Here is a 14,836-nt window from a genome sequence, read left to right on the forward strand (position 1 = left end):
TAGCCATTTTTGCAGAGAGCACAAGGGCAATTATAATTGCAGATAACTGCGTTGATAAGACTGGTGGCAATCTCTCCCACAGGCCTCCACATACAATGAACCATAATGGGCCTGAATGGGAGCAGAGCTAAAATCCCCATACTACTTCTCTAAGTCTTGCTTAAAGTGGGAATGAGTTTTAATAACGCTCTGTGTTATTAGTCCAGGCTAATTTCTTATGCCTCCTTCTCCGCAGCCCATTTCAGTGGCTGCATAATTAAACTGCTGATGCATAAATTGGTTTGAAAGCCACATCAGTGTATTTACTTATGAGCGTTTTATTTTTGGATTGAAGCTGATGAATGTGTACCTCTCTGCAATTAAGAGAAAAACCTCCTTTGTGAATGTTCCGGGCCAGCGTGCTATCACTTGATCACACATTATAAAAGGACTGCAGTGCCAGCATGGTGTGAGACTTAGACTGTGGGACGTATTGTGTTGCTGGCTCACCCTGCTGTTTGCTGGAAGGCCCCATTGGTAGAGAGAATGGCTACCGAGACGAGATGAAAGGCTGTGGGAAACAGGTTTCTGCTGCTTCTCCCTCCGCACTGACATCCTCACAGTCAGGTGATGCTTCAGGAAGGTTTACAGTATGGCCCCCTGCTGTTTCAAACATCTACCGCCATTCAGACTGCTGTCATTTTCATTGTACATACTGTAATGAAAGCACTGGTGACCTGCTGTTCAGAGTAGGCAGACGTCAAAAGGCACACAGACAACCTTTATACGCTTGAACAATGGATTTCAGGTAGCTTAGAGGTAAGAGAAGAGGATCTGTGACCAGGGGATCATCGACTGAGGGGATTTGAGCTGCTGAAATTAGTGAGAATTTTTTTCTTTCTTAGCCTCAGTGGCTGTTGAATTGCACTTTGGCAAGATGCCCTCACTCCCACTGGTTCCAGTGGAGCTTTAAAGTTGCCAATAGTACAGAGCTGGTTGTCCTGAGAAGCTTTGCTAATTCAATTTAAACAGAGGCAAAGCTGGGCTTTGTTTTAAAAGTTTTGCTTCCTTAAGTATCCCGAGGTGGACGCACCATTTGTTCCAACTAAACCACAGTCCATTAACCTGGTTGCGCCAAATATGATTAAACCCATTATACCTCAGGCAGGCTCGTCATTCAGTTTTCATTGTCAAGAATCTCTCCGTAACGGTTCTTCTCTCAACGTTTATCGATCGTCTAAGCAGTACGGCAAACATAGAGCAGCCTGTCATTGTTGGTAACACAGATTCTGGAAGACGTCTTTACAGATGGGAAACATGGAGAGTTTTTGCTTGTGTGTGCTACTCTTCTTGTTTACTGCACACAAAGGCCCAATTATGTATATCAACATAATGAGGCCAAAATTACTCTAGGAAAATGCTGCTCTTAATGAGCTACTTTCTTGCATGTCAGGAGGCTCTGAGTGTAAGGTGTGGAGATATATATATATGTACACTAAAATGTGTTCAAAGAACACCTTTAACATAAAGGAATATGACTGTATGGATGGCATTAACTGCAAGCTAGGGGATCCCTTAAGATTTTTAATGTTTTAGTGCAGTCATTTGGTAAAATGTCAAGGCTCAAGACTAACTTCCAAAATTGCAAAAACAAAACAAACAAAAAAAAAGTAAGACACAGTGCCACTTTATAACGTTGTGAGAAAGACATTTCTTATTAGCAGATCTTTGACAGGGTTCTAGTACTCAGACCTACAATGCCACATGATTTGACAGGAGAAAGCTTCAGGAGACTGTGTGAAGCCAGAGGTGATAATTGGCTTCAGGCCTCACTCAGGGAGGAAGCGAGCCTGCATCAGAGTCTGTACATCAGTGGTCTGAGACTGAGGGCTTCTGTTGACTGAGGGGAGCTGACAGCCTGGGACGAGGAGACACATTCTCACCACTAAAGTAAATTGCTTAAACTAAACAGGGAAAGGAAGCTTATCTGCCCTAGTGATAGTCTCTGCCTTACACTCAGGAATTGACTGCAAGTTAAAGTCTGAAAACATGCAGTAACTTATAAAAGTCTTAACAAAGTGACCATCCGGTGACGTAGACGTGCTAGCAGCTTTTCACATCGAGGATTAAACTAAGTGCAGAGAAAGTGGTACGTCCTCTGCTCAGATTTGTTCAATCCTTCCCAGACAGCCAAATCTGTTTGTTTTTTTTCTTCTTTCAGCTTGGCCGAGGTGCTGAGTGGGCAGTTAAAGAGGACAGTGCAGATTTATTGCCGCGGGGAGTAAAAAATGCAGGGTCATGTAGCATCACATAGATTTAATAGTTCGTATGGATGCCCGTGCCTCATAAAGATTCAGTCATTTTACAGCCTATAGGCACTAGCTCCCTGGATCACCTCTCCACACCACACCTCTTTGAGTATAGTTCCTCGGTTCGAAGAGGGTAATATATATTGTGTATCAGCCCATGATTTACAATTACAATAAAGTGTATTTTCTACCCTCTTTAACACTGAGAGCTGCCAGCAGGCCTTGCAACATGAATTATGTATGTCCTGCTTTATATATTAGTTTTGTAGCTTTGGGGTGCTAGTGCTGTATACACTCTTACATACAGTTAAATCCATTCTTTGAGAGTTCTGCTGTTCAGACAGAACACAAGAAAACTTAAGGTTACTAGTGTAACCCCTGTTCTCTGAGCATGAGCGAGATATTCCATAAAGCTGAGCCAGGGGCTTAAGCTTACATTTCATTAGTCTGAGGATTCACAAACTGGAAAGACCTTTGTGTGTGTACTTGTTTTAGGGATGATTCTAATTGCTGAGAAGACTTTTAGCATGTAGCTTAACTGAATAATGGCACTTGTTTGATGGTTGTTGTATTTCCTTGTTCCGCGGTTATACATTACATGTCAGATTTATACCAGGATATGTTGCCAAGGTTGGTTTCCAGCTCTTTGCTTTTAGGGTTGTGACTGTTGAGCTGTTTACTGTGTTCAAATAAAAATGTTTGTTTAGAAAGGTGTTTGTCATTCTATCTGGCTTTTGTCACCACAATCTGCATTACTCATCCAACTCCACTAAGGTTCCTGTTGTGAGTGTAACATACTGACAATATATTACAGTTAACGGTAGCTGCTTTCAATTAAAATGTAGGTGGAAGTCGCACTTCCCCTGCCGGAAAACTAAGAATTATTATTTTCTGTCACTTTAATTTGGACTCAGAAGCAAAAAGTTTCTCAAGGAGAGGACGATAGTGATTTTAAATATTTTCAAGTCATGACCACTTTATACAGAATTATCACTATTGCGAAACCTAATTTAAATACTAAACTGAGAGATAAAAATAGGTTGTTCTTCATGTAACTGATGTGGGTGTAGGCTAAAACAGAAGAATTTGTGACTCACTAACTACATGTCACTTAAAGTCAGTTTCTGCTTCTTTCAAAATCACTCAATTTGAGCATGTTCACTCTTGCAACAATTACTAAAAAGGGGGTTTGTGCTGCTACTAGAGTCAATAAAATAATTGGCTGCTTTGTTGTTTTCTTCTTTGAGAAAACATCGTAAAACAAAGTAAAAGTCACATCAGCGGGAGTTCCCTGCCTGCAGCTGAAGTCTTTAGTCTAATTAAAATGGCCAGTGTTCCATTGCAAATGAGCTTTACATGTCTGAGTGTCATGGAGGCTGTTTGTTTGGTTGAGTCTGCTACTTTCCTAGCTCCTTAAAAGAAGCCGTTGATTGTTACGCATCCGCTGCCACCACACTACAGTGCAGGGCCTGTGTTCGCAAGATGAAGAAAAGTTGAACCCCATGATCTGAATTACGGCCATCTTCCATCTCCAGAAGGCTAGATGGTGACTTCCTCCGTACAACTGTTGCTTTGTAGGCCTGTAAAGAAAATAGTCTGTTAGGACATGCCACTGCTATTCTTACAGATTTTTCACTTTTTCAACTCTGAAGTTCCTCAAACAGTTGTCAACAGTGTCTCCTTGAGATATCCTTAGTGTTGCACCTGGTTATTGTCAACATGAAAATATGACAAAAGAGAGTTAAGGCGCTTTTAGAGTCATTTTTACTTGTGTGCCCGTCAGTCTTGTTCACAACACCACCCGAACACTAGTTGTGCTGTGACTTCATTTTCAGCAATGGCGACAGAAACTTTCGCCAATATTTTGTCCGAATTCCACCAGAATTCCGCCAAACACAAGTCATATCAATGTCTGTATCTCCAAACCTCCTTAGTTAACGTTACCGATTCCTTATTAAGCAGAAACTATCAATTCGCAGCCAGAAATACTAAAGTGGGATCACACTACTACCAAGTGGACCAGTCGCAGCTCTTGTGCTCTGCATTGCTGCAGCTCGTTGTTACATTTCTTGGGAGGCGTTCGTCAGCTACTCCGCTAGCCTCTGCGTAGATTCTGCGTAGGAGTTATTGCCGTAGCCTTTGCGCAACTTGTCGCAGAAGCGTAAACTGTGAGTTGGAGAGAGAAGTTCAAATGCGGACTCCCTTTTCACTTCCACACAGCTGGCTAGTCACCGTGTGAATGATGGATTTGGGGAAGCTGCAGATACAGCCATGTACAGAGCCCTTAAACACTTTGTCAAAAAGTTGTGAATGTAGGCCTTTCCAAAGCAGCCCAGCCAGCTGACTGATAGTTCCAACGCAGTATGAAGCTGACTTAAAGATCTTTTCAGACAGGTAAACATTGGTGGCCCACAAACACTAGTGAGCAGTCTCAGTCTCTCAAGTCCAGCACAAGAACATACATACAGGCGTCATGAAAAGAAATGCTCAAATTACGAATGCCCTAATCGGCTAATGCATGCAACCTGTCAGAGACCAGAGCCCTCACCATATTTGGTTAAAGAACAGGCAAAAAAACTCAATAAGCAGAGGCAGAAAAGTAGTACTTTTATTTAATTTGATTTTTAATTATTTTTATGATTGCTATTGATTAAATACTGAGTGGATTGTATGAAGTTTTTAGCATCTTCTATAACAATAATAAAACAATAATTTGGGTTTTATGACCCTGTCTCCGCTCTGGCTCACTCACCCAGCCTCCCTTTCTTCTTTAGCAAACTGTTAACTGTTCTCAGGAAAAAAAAAAACCTTGATAAACCCCAACATGCACCACCTTCTCAGTACAGAACAATGTCACATTTAGCGACTAGCTGGCATATTGCACATAGTACAGAATATAGCAGCTAGTTTGACTCAGACCAAATTTGAGTTAAGTCTGATCAAGAATCAGAGTAAATTCTCTCAAATAGTCAAAATACTCAGCAGCTCAGCCACGAGGGCTTTCGATCTTAGTAAGCGTCCAGCTCCTCCCTTTAGGATTTTGTCAGTTTCGTGGTATTCGTGTTACTACCCTCTGCAGGATACAGTTATTTACAATGGCCAGCATTTCTCAAGTGTCACAGTCTCTGTATAATGAATTTTCTAACTTTTGTGTGCTTGGCTTTTTCAGTCAACATTGTGGCGCGGTGACGAATTCCACACAAATCAGCCTTTTTATAAACTTCACGATATCAGTGGCTGCAGCCCTAGTTTTCAGGATATCCTACGTTTTTTGTTTTGTTCTATTGTTGTTTTCAACGTTACATCACTGTCAATGTTACAAGTGATTTTTCAGGCAAGCTGGTGACGCATTTTCTGCGACTCCGCTCATGTAAAGAGAGCAGCTACTGGGCTGTTCTCGTCACGTCGCTCGCTCCTTTCATCATAATTGCACTGGCAAAAAATGTTTGAGTGAACGCAGCAGACCTCGCCCGAGGAAGATAAGCTCGCACCAGGACCATTTGGCCGAATCTTGTTTTGCAGATGATTTGCTCTTATTAAAGATAAGACTCAGTCCAGTGTCTTGCTTCACCTACAGGCAACTTGGGCAAACCTTTTTCACATGTGTATGGGTTTCACATATCTCATTATATCTTTAAACCGCCACCCCTCCCATTTTTGTGGTGTGTGTGGGAAACTGTTAATGGAAACAGCGGCAGAGGAGAGTGCATTAAAGCTCGCATTACTGGCCCCGTAATAAGGTCACGGGGCGGCTGCCTTGCACATGCATCCTCCTCCGGGGTGATTTTCCACGATGGCCGCGGATATCGGCTCGGCCGCTGTGGTGTACTGGTGCAGAAGGGCCTCAGCAAGCGATAGCATGAGGAGGGGCCGCACGGCTACAGTAGCTGTGCTCTTAGTCGCGGCTCCCACTTCAGCCCCTGATAAAGACTCGGCGGCCTACTTCCTTGTTTTTGTGGCTGCGGGCCGTTTTTGCTGCTTCCTGTGTCAGACGATGTTTGCCTAAAAAGCACGCCGAACAGAACTGTCCATTGTTGTGGAAAAAAAAAAAAAAAAAAAACGCCCGATGCCGTCCTCTCTCCGTGGACCCCCACTCGGTCCGCGGAGAGAGAAAAGATGGAGGGATAGCGAGAGGGAAATCATGCACGATGAAAGCGGAAGAAGAGTAAACAACTGCGGGTGATGTAATACATTTACAGGGCAGGAAAAAAGGAAAATTACAGAGCGCTTTGAGACATGATGAGCAGGAGAGAGAGAGAGGGAGAGAGAGAGAAAATGTGAGGAAAGAGCACTCATCACAAGAGAGAAATGGAGAGGGAGACGGCGGGCGAGAGAGGCTTGAATGCTCTCGCATGCTGCTTCGTCGTCTCCTCCCTTCAGTGGTTGCTTCAGTGTCTGTGTGCGGGTGAGAAAAGGGGGCTGAGCTCAGTCGCTTGTCGTCCCAGGTTTAGTCAAACCAAGAAGCGGCCGCGGCGACATGCTCACCCTGCTCGGCTGACTGACACAAGGTACGCATTTCCTCTCTTTCCGAAAGTTAACGCCGCCAAAATACCTGTAAGCTCGGGTGGGTGGATTAGAGGGCTGCTGCTCGACTACAACTTTAGCCCTGGAAAATGCTACGGGATTCGTTTGTTGCCACCCTTTCGTGAAGTTACATAGTTAGACTTTACGCTCGTCGTGATAAGTTCCCGCACTCGCTTGCCGAGGCTTTGACGTTGGCTTCCACTCAGGCTCCTTGTTTGCTCAGTATGTTGCCACTGAATGAAGGCCGGTGCTCACCGCCACGCTCTGCTCAAGGACTACGCGTACGGCGCACGCAGATAACTTCGCCTCCCTGAGAATGGCAGAGCGTTGCACGGCTCAATATTTGTTGCTTCAAGTATTTCTCCGAATTTGCTGCATGAATAAGAAGGAATACTGCAGGCTGATGGCAAAAGCAAGGTTATAATCAAGCCTAACGATTTGTTTCTGGTTGTTTACAAGCAGCTACAGGCGGGCATGCAAGTACTTTATAGGAAACATAATGGCTTCTTAATGCCGCCCTCTCAAGTCCAATATAATCCCAAATGATGCTTGCAGCGAAAACACGACAAAGTCCTCTTATTTTCTATCTGCAAATCACACCAATTAACAGCAAAAGTGGCAATTAAGATTCTTAATTGCTTTCTGAATTTCTGGCTGTGTGTCTCTTATTTGAATGGGGGTAAATTAACCAATTATCTGTTGCTGGGGTGTAGTTACATAACAGCAGTTTTCCAGGAAGGGTTGTGTTTTTGTTTTTTGCCCCCCCACCCCCCACCCCCCAACCCATCCATCCAATAAAAGAGACCCTGCAGGAGTCTCGGCTTCATCCGAGGGGTGCAGGCGGCTTGGCCGGAGTGAGTGTAATCAGATTGACAGCTCCAGCCAGGGTCTGTTCTCATTTATTCTGAACAGCTGCCGGAGTCTGGGGCCTGACTTCACGCTGCTTCCTAAAACAGGATGAAGACTCATTTTGGAACCAGTGCTCAAGCCGACTTACGCAGAGGTCCCCAGAGGCTTCTGAATCATGATTTTGCCAAAACACTGCTGTCGAATTGATTGAATTGGCATTTTGTTTTGTCGCTCAGCGTCACGTTGCTTTTGTTTTCTCCATTTAAAAGGCGTGGATGTTTGAACTTCGATGCACAGATTGGTGCACTGTATGTTTTACCCTAGAAGGCTGCTATCAATGGGCCTATTCTCCTCGATAATACTGTTGTAAATTTTCCTCTTAAAATATTTACAGGTGAAAAATAGAACATAAAAATGCTGCTAATGTATGGGTGAAGTTAGCCTATGACACCAACATCCCAGTTTCTGTCCATAGAAATGCCTAGAACAGTCTTTAGCTTGTACTGACACATGGTCCTATTATTTTGGCAGTCCTACTTCAGTTAGTGCGTCAGCTTGAATTGAAGAAAACCTAGCCCTAACTAGGGCTGAACAATAAATTGAATTTTTTATGATAAAGCGTCATTTTCACACGCCATGTCACCGCAAACGACGCAATTACGCAGTGGACAGTTGACTGGAGAGCACCGTAGCATGCTCGTAACTCGTTGGAAACAGCATCAGTTAGAGGAACATCAAGCCGATTGTCTGGAATTATTTGGTTTTAAATAAGATCATGCTGCACAGCGTCACCGCAGAGCACGGCAGGGCTCAAATGTAGATGTAGCAGTTGTGGCCCAGTTGTGGGCTTAGCGGGCAATTGGAAAGCCTGTTCACGTTGTGCGGCGCTACACTTGTGTTTTGTTGTTGTCTTTTTAGCGTGTTAGCATTAATGTTGACGATATAAAAACGGCGCCGTGAGTCTGAAGCTGCTGCTTTTCTCTCTGGGTCAGACAACAAACAGCTGCGTTTAACGATATTTCACTTTGTAACAGTTTTGGACTCCAGCCGTCACAAATAACACTCTCTTCTATGGTGTCGGAACAACGCCACGGGCGGCGACTCCAGGAGACGGGTCGGTAAAACGACTCGGTGCTGTTGGTGTTACTGTGAGGCGAACATACCGAGACATTATACCCTTTCCGACATGACTAGTGGTCTGAGTGGTTTGTCTGCTGCTCTGTGAAATTTACCTACATTATATGTTGTAGTCATTCATAACATTTTGTTGGAAAAGATGATAAAATCTCCTCCTTTATACACCTACACCTGATGAGCTGGCCAGTGAGTGTAGCTTTCAGTTTCGAACCTCTCACTGCACGGAAATATCCAAATCCCTTAACAAGATGAAAATCCATCCGCGATCAGCCCCCGGTGTCATCTCCTCGTTGTTGAGTCAATTGTTAATAGTGCTGGGAGGCTTTCTCCCAGAACTCCAGATGGATAATGGCCGAGCTCCCACAGCTTTGCCGTGCAGACGCCGAACCAAACGTACCCTGCGCCGCCTCTGATGATGGACAGAACGTCAAAGTTCATACGGCTCATTTTCATGTACTGATTCAGCAGTTTCACGTCTTTTAAGGTTGTTGCCCCCGTGTAGCTCTCAGGAACATTTGCCCCCTCACCTGCGCGATGCCCCAGATCTCAGTGCCCCCTACTGCGATGAAACCGAGACTCCACTCAGCGTGAGGCCCAAGGACCCACCCAGCCGCCCCCCTAAAGCCTTCTCTGATTTGAAGAGCGATGTGCTGAAATGCTGCAGTTTAATCAGATGCTGTCAGCAGCCTGTGTAGGGTCCAGCGCTCCTCTCCCACACCTCTCCTCTCCTGTCTCCTCCCTCCCCAAAGATAAAACCTAACAACGTACACCCTTGTATATCGTTAAACGAGCAGGCGGTATTTTCTTAATCTGCTCGCTTCCTGGATGCCTCTAAAGAAACATTATTAGGTTTAATGTTGGCAACTGACAGAGAGGATGATAAACAGAAATCCACCGGGGTCGCTCCCGTTGTGTCGTGTCGGAATTTGCTCTGCCGCTGAGAATTATCTCTTCATGGATTTCCTGTCTGGACACACTGTGCTTCCCATTTCCTTTCTGTGTCCGTCCTCCCTTATCTGGAGCAGAAGTGTAAACCTGGCATCGCTCAGCAGACTTTACATTATACGTTTATACATAGGGCTCCTATATAAACCAACCTGAAGTTAAAAAATAAAAAATGTATTAAAAATATTCACCATTCCAGTAGTCCCTAATACCGAATCACTAAATTGTTGCCTTTTGGAGTTACTTAAAGCCTTGTTGCTATCAGTTATGACGGCTTGCTGTTTTCTCTTCATCTAGAAACCCATTAGCTGTTAAGAATTTGTACATTTTATTGTCAGTGGACAGAACTTTATTAGATTTTAATTCTGGTCTCCACCTGCAACATAGTGTCCCCTTTGAAACTGTAATTACACGTTTGTTCTTTTACTGTTATTCTACTATTTAACATAAATGCACCTAATCCAAGGTGGCTGCTGATAAAACCATGACTCACTCTGGCAAATTTAAAGTCAGTCTGATGTTTGCTCACTGTAATTTCAGTGTGGAATTCTTATCGGCATGAGGTATGCAAGAAATAAATGTTTGAGCACACACACTTCAGACACCCGAACACACACAACCCATTGTGATAGACTACGAAGACGTCTCCATTTTTCCACCTTTTGAAATGATTAGATGTCAGCATGAACCAGTGGAGGCTACTCCGTCCACACTCTCCGGTCCCATACCTTCAGACGCTTTATTTACGCCAACCGCTGCAGCTCCACTCCAGCTGTAAATCAGCCGCCATTTGGGCGGCGCCCAATGGCTGCGTCTCGTAACGTAGCACTCCGTCTGCCTGAACTCAGGTTTTGGCTCGAGACCCAAGTCTTGCTGGCAGATGTGTCAGTTCTTTGATGGATAAAGCCGCTCGCACGTTACCGCGTGCTGGCCTGGGCACAGTGATTTCACACTAAGCCGGTGCTGCAGTGGAGGATATTTAAGATTTGGTGGCTTTCATTGCCAAGGCTGTTTGGTAAATACTGTAAAAATGGTTGGGATTAGCATCGCACAAGTTACTCAGTTATAATGGAAAGCTATATTAAAGCCCCCTTTTTGTTCTCAGCAGTACGTTTATTGTAGGCCCAGAACAAACTGAATGTAAGCTGGTCAAAATGAAGCCACTTCCCTTTTTCCTTATCCTGTTCATCTTTGCATTTTACAGTTTGATGTCACTTCTTCATTATTTAACTTTCATAAAAGAAAATGCACGTTCCTCATGCGCGCAGAGAATTTTTCTGTCGGTGATGGTTCTTTGCCAGTTTCTGAGGTTAAGCCTTGGTGAGGCTACTGAACCACATGAAGTCACGTCTTTAAATGTGTGACGCACAATGTCTCATCAAAAAGTTCTCAAGCGACATCAATCAAATTCAAAAGTGTGTAATGCGCAATACCGGTTAAATATTTGGACACACCTTCTTGTTAAATAGTTGTTTCTTCATTCTTATCGTTTTCTGCATCGTTTTATGCTCTGCGCATAATACCACAGCTTTTTTGTAGAGATCGTCAGTCTCTAAATAATCCCAATTTGCTCTGGAAGTTCGTAAATGTTTATTGTCACTAAGACTCCGGCCTCTCAGACGTGACTTTACTCTTCACTGACTTGAGTTCACTGTTACCAGACGTCCAGTCTGCTGCGGTTAATGTGTGCTTAGCTACATTCAAGCTTTCCTTGAACCTTAAACTTCACCCATCGCTGCGCTGTAACCAGCTGGAGCTCACGTCCCATTCTGATGTCAGGAGATTTCAATTAGTGGTCATCATGTCAGGAATAAGGCCGGAGCAGGATTCGCATCCTGTCATGCAGCAGTCGGGAATAATTTGTCTCTCTTGCAGAACTTGTCCTTTCAGTAACATTCTGGGTTACAAACTCCCCATCAGGTCATCTGTAAAACGCATAGATTGTATCGTGTTGCTTAATCAAAGCTGGTGCAGAGAGAGTAACAAGATGTCACAATGTGCTGTGGTTCACCTAGAAACTACTAAAGGAGTTGGTTGCAGGGTTTTTTTTTTTTTGTTATGCAAATGTTTGTTGGACTGATCAGATTTCAGGAAACTATGCAAGTGTGTTTTTTTTTTTTAATTTTTCAAACGCCATGATTTGTTTTTACGAGTGTAAGTTCAGAGTTTGACTGAACCTTTAAAGTCTAATTTTAAAACAACACTAAAGCGAAACAGAAAATTGATTCCTGTGTGACCGAGTGTCCCAGTAGCTGCTGCTAGAAACCACTCGGTGTGTGGTAAGTGAGGGCTTTCTTGTTAGCCTAAGTGACTGTTCTTTCTCTTGCAGTGCAAAACCCTTGTAACAATGCATACACATACAGGGGCGATCGTTTTCTAAGCGCTTTTGTCACTGTACAGTGATTATTGGGAATTTGGTCATCTGTGTCTTTCAGCTCATTGTTTTGCCGCCACAGCTTCACTGTTGGGGCGCACCCACAGTGTTCTCGAGGGTTTTGTCACTGCAGTTGAACGCAACTTGAAATAAATGCTGCTTAATTCTCATTTTCTGCTTAAAGAATATGCTGATACCTTTTTATGAAGACAAAATGAGTCACAGTTGTGTGTGCGTTGTCCCGTAAAATTGAGTCAAAGCAGGTTTAAGTTAATTCAAAGATGTGAGATGCTTTGATACAGAGGTAGCTGAGCGGTCTTGTTTGGAGATGTTAAGAATCATTTCAGCTAACACATGACAATACATCACATCTGCGAGAGATTTGGAACATTTTATTAGCATTCTCCACCACAGTCATAAAAACACCAAAATAGGGAATATGTTTTCTGAGATTTTTGGCTTTCCTTTGATAGAGATCAGAGAGTTGGACAATGCATCAGATACAGAGTAGGACAAAGGCAAAAACCTCCCCTGCATAGATGAGAACAGTGAAAACACTTCAAATCACTTTAAATTAATAACACTGCTGCAGAGTTGAAGTGGAACAATAAATCCAGAAAACGCTGAGCCATTGCGTCGGGACACGGTTCGGATGGAAATATTGACAAGATGACGGAGAAGTGTGCACTGCTGTAGCTTACAGGCGAGCAAAGAAAAAGCGTTTTAACTTTCATGATTTAATATTAACACATCGTAATAAGCAGAACAGATGCTTGTCACGGCGTGTGTTGGAATAGTAGAGGCAGTGAGGCTGTGTGGCTCATCTGCTCTCCTGCGTCAGTGTCGCTAATGATTACGCAAAAATTCTTTGCCTCTTTTAACATGCGTCTTTTCAAGAATGACATGTAGAGCAACGCAGGTTCTTAACCAACAGCTGATGGTTCACACTGGACTGTCTAAACTAAAGGCTAAATAATATAACTAGCTCACTCGTGGAGCACAATACTATTGCTGTCGATATATATGTAGAACAACAACTTCACCGATATCAGCGCCTCTACTCACTGATGGGCTCTTGTTTGCCATCGTAATGGGAAGAAATAGCCTACTTTTTATGAGCCATGAGCGAAGTCATGTCTGGATGTTTGGTTTCCAGATGCCACTTTAACTTAGTGGGTTTCAAACCATCGTTAGACAACGTTTCGTATCACAAAACGCAACAAGTTCCACAACTTTCATGGAGTTTCACAACTTTGTGGCGGGTTTCTCTGATATGACATTGGCGTCGTTGGCGCAGATGCTAACTGAACTACTTGCATTTCCGTACTTGCTTCATCTGGGTTTCTTTTTAGTGATTGATCCATAATTCAATTTGTCATTCAGTCACAATGTGGGCTAACTTTCACTACCCAGCCGCAGTGCCACCTCGCGGACTACTAGGGGGTTGCTTGCGGACCACCATTAGTCCGCGGACCACTCTTTGAGAATGGCTGGTCTAGGCTAAGTGTCGTTTGTTTTCCCCAATTAAGTAGGCAAGAATATGTTGCAAGCCACAGATGTGCTGGCCTACGTATGACTCGGAGTACAGAAGCAGCTTGCGAATTTGTGGAACATCCCTTTTCTAATGTACTTTATCTCGGGGTTTTCCTGTATTTGTAATTGAAAGAACCACATAAAGGAGTATGCGATGACACATAGAAGTCGTGAAAGCATGACTCAGACATTCCTACATAAATATAACCCGAGCTAAATAAACCACTACTCACTCATATTCTCTGGACTTCTAAAATTGACTGTCTTTAATGAAATACAGCGAAGCTGCCAGCGATGATTCAGCCACCAGGCAGCAGTCTGATACCCAGGAAGAGCTCCGAGTTACACTCTTTTTATATTCTTTCACCCCTGTGTTCACCCCTTGTTCATATTTTGACCATGACAAAATTCCTTCTAACTCACTGGCTTTTTTTGATAATAGTCACTTACTCACATAACAGAGAATTAGACCAGTCTGTATGTTTTGCCTTCGTAATATATTAAATTCAAGCAGAATACAAGGTGCCCTTCAGAGGTAGGGGGGGGAAAAAAAGGAAAAGGCTGTTGATGATATGCGTCCTTTCACTGCTACTGAAAAGAAAGTGGGCCAGAAATGTGCTGCGAGTGATGTTTAAACATTATGTAATATGTCATGGCATTTTATCCCGTGTAAGCGCTCTTCATCTTTTCAGAGGCAGAGAGAGCACACCGTGTTTGAAGCAGTGCTTCCTGTCGATGTTAGGAAGCTGCGGAGGAAATGGGGGTAATTTCAGTTTCAGTGTGCGGTTGAGGAGAATGAGAGGATGCATTTAGGTTGTTGCCTCTTATGTGTATAGATATTTGTTTCGTTGTTTTTCTTAATGGAGTGTATTACCTGTTTGTACCCTTCCCGTTCTTAACAGTCATTTGAATCAGAGTTCAGTGAGCGCATGTTCTCTTTAGTGTCGGAACTTAGAGCCCAGCTGTTGTAAAGGAGAGCTGTAGATAGATAGATTGCTGAGATAGAGGAAACAGCGGAGTCAAAGACAGAGTCAGAGTTTTAAAAGCTTTATTTTAAAATGTGCCCAGATCCACCACAGGAGCAATGTTTAGCACCGACTCAAGGACTTCGTGTATACAGTACAAATGAAAGACAAATTCCATCTTCTCTCATAATGGAAAAGAAAAAAAAAATGTTGAAAAAATG

The 14,836-nt window shown here is 43.4% G+C and overlaps 1 protein-coding gene across 13 annotated transcripts in view; it reads left to right on the top strand.

The window, feature by feature from the left end:
• osbpl8 (oxysterol binding protein-like 8) overlaps positions 1-14,836 on the top strand; it is an 89,254-nt gene that overhangs the window by 24,111 nt on the left and 50,307 nt on the right. For 3 of the 13 annotated variants that reach the window (XM_047574821.1, XM_047574826.1, XM_047574824.1), the window contains exon 1: positions 5,935-6,796. The exons of the other annotated variants lie outside the window; for them this stretch is intronic. The gene's annotated coding sequence lies outside the window, so the exon portion shown is untranslated. Of the gene's footprint in view, positions 1-5,934; positions 6,797-14,836 lie in introns of those variants that run through there. 13 annotated transcript variants of the gene reach the window in all.

This window comes from Mugil cephalus, chromosome 22 (genome assembly GCF_022458985.1).
Source record: "Mugil cephalus isolate CIBA_MC_2020 chromosome 22, CIBA_Mcephalus_1.1, whole genome shotgun sequence".
Lineage (NCBI taxonomy): Eukaryota > Metazoa > Chordata > Actinopteri > Mugiliformes > Mugilidae > Mugil > Mugil cephalus.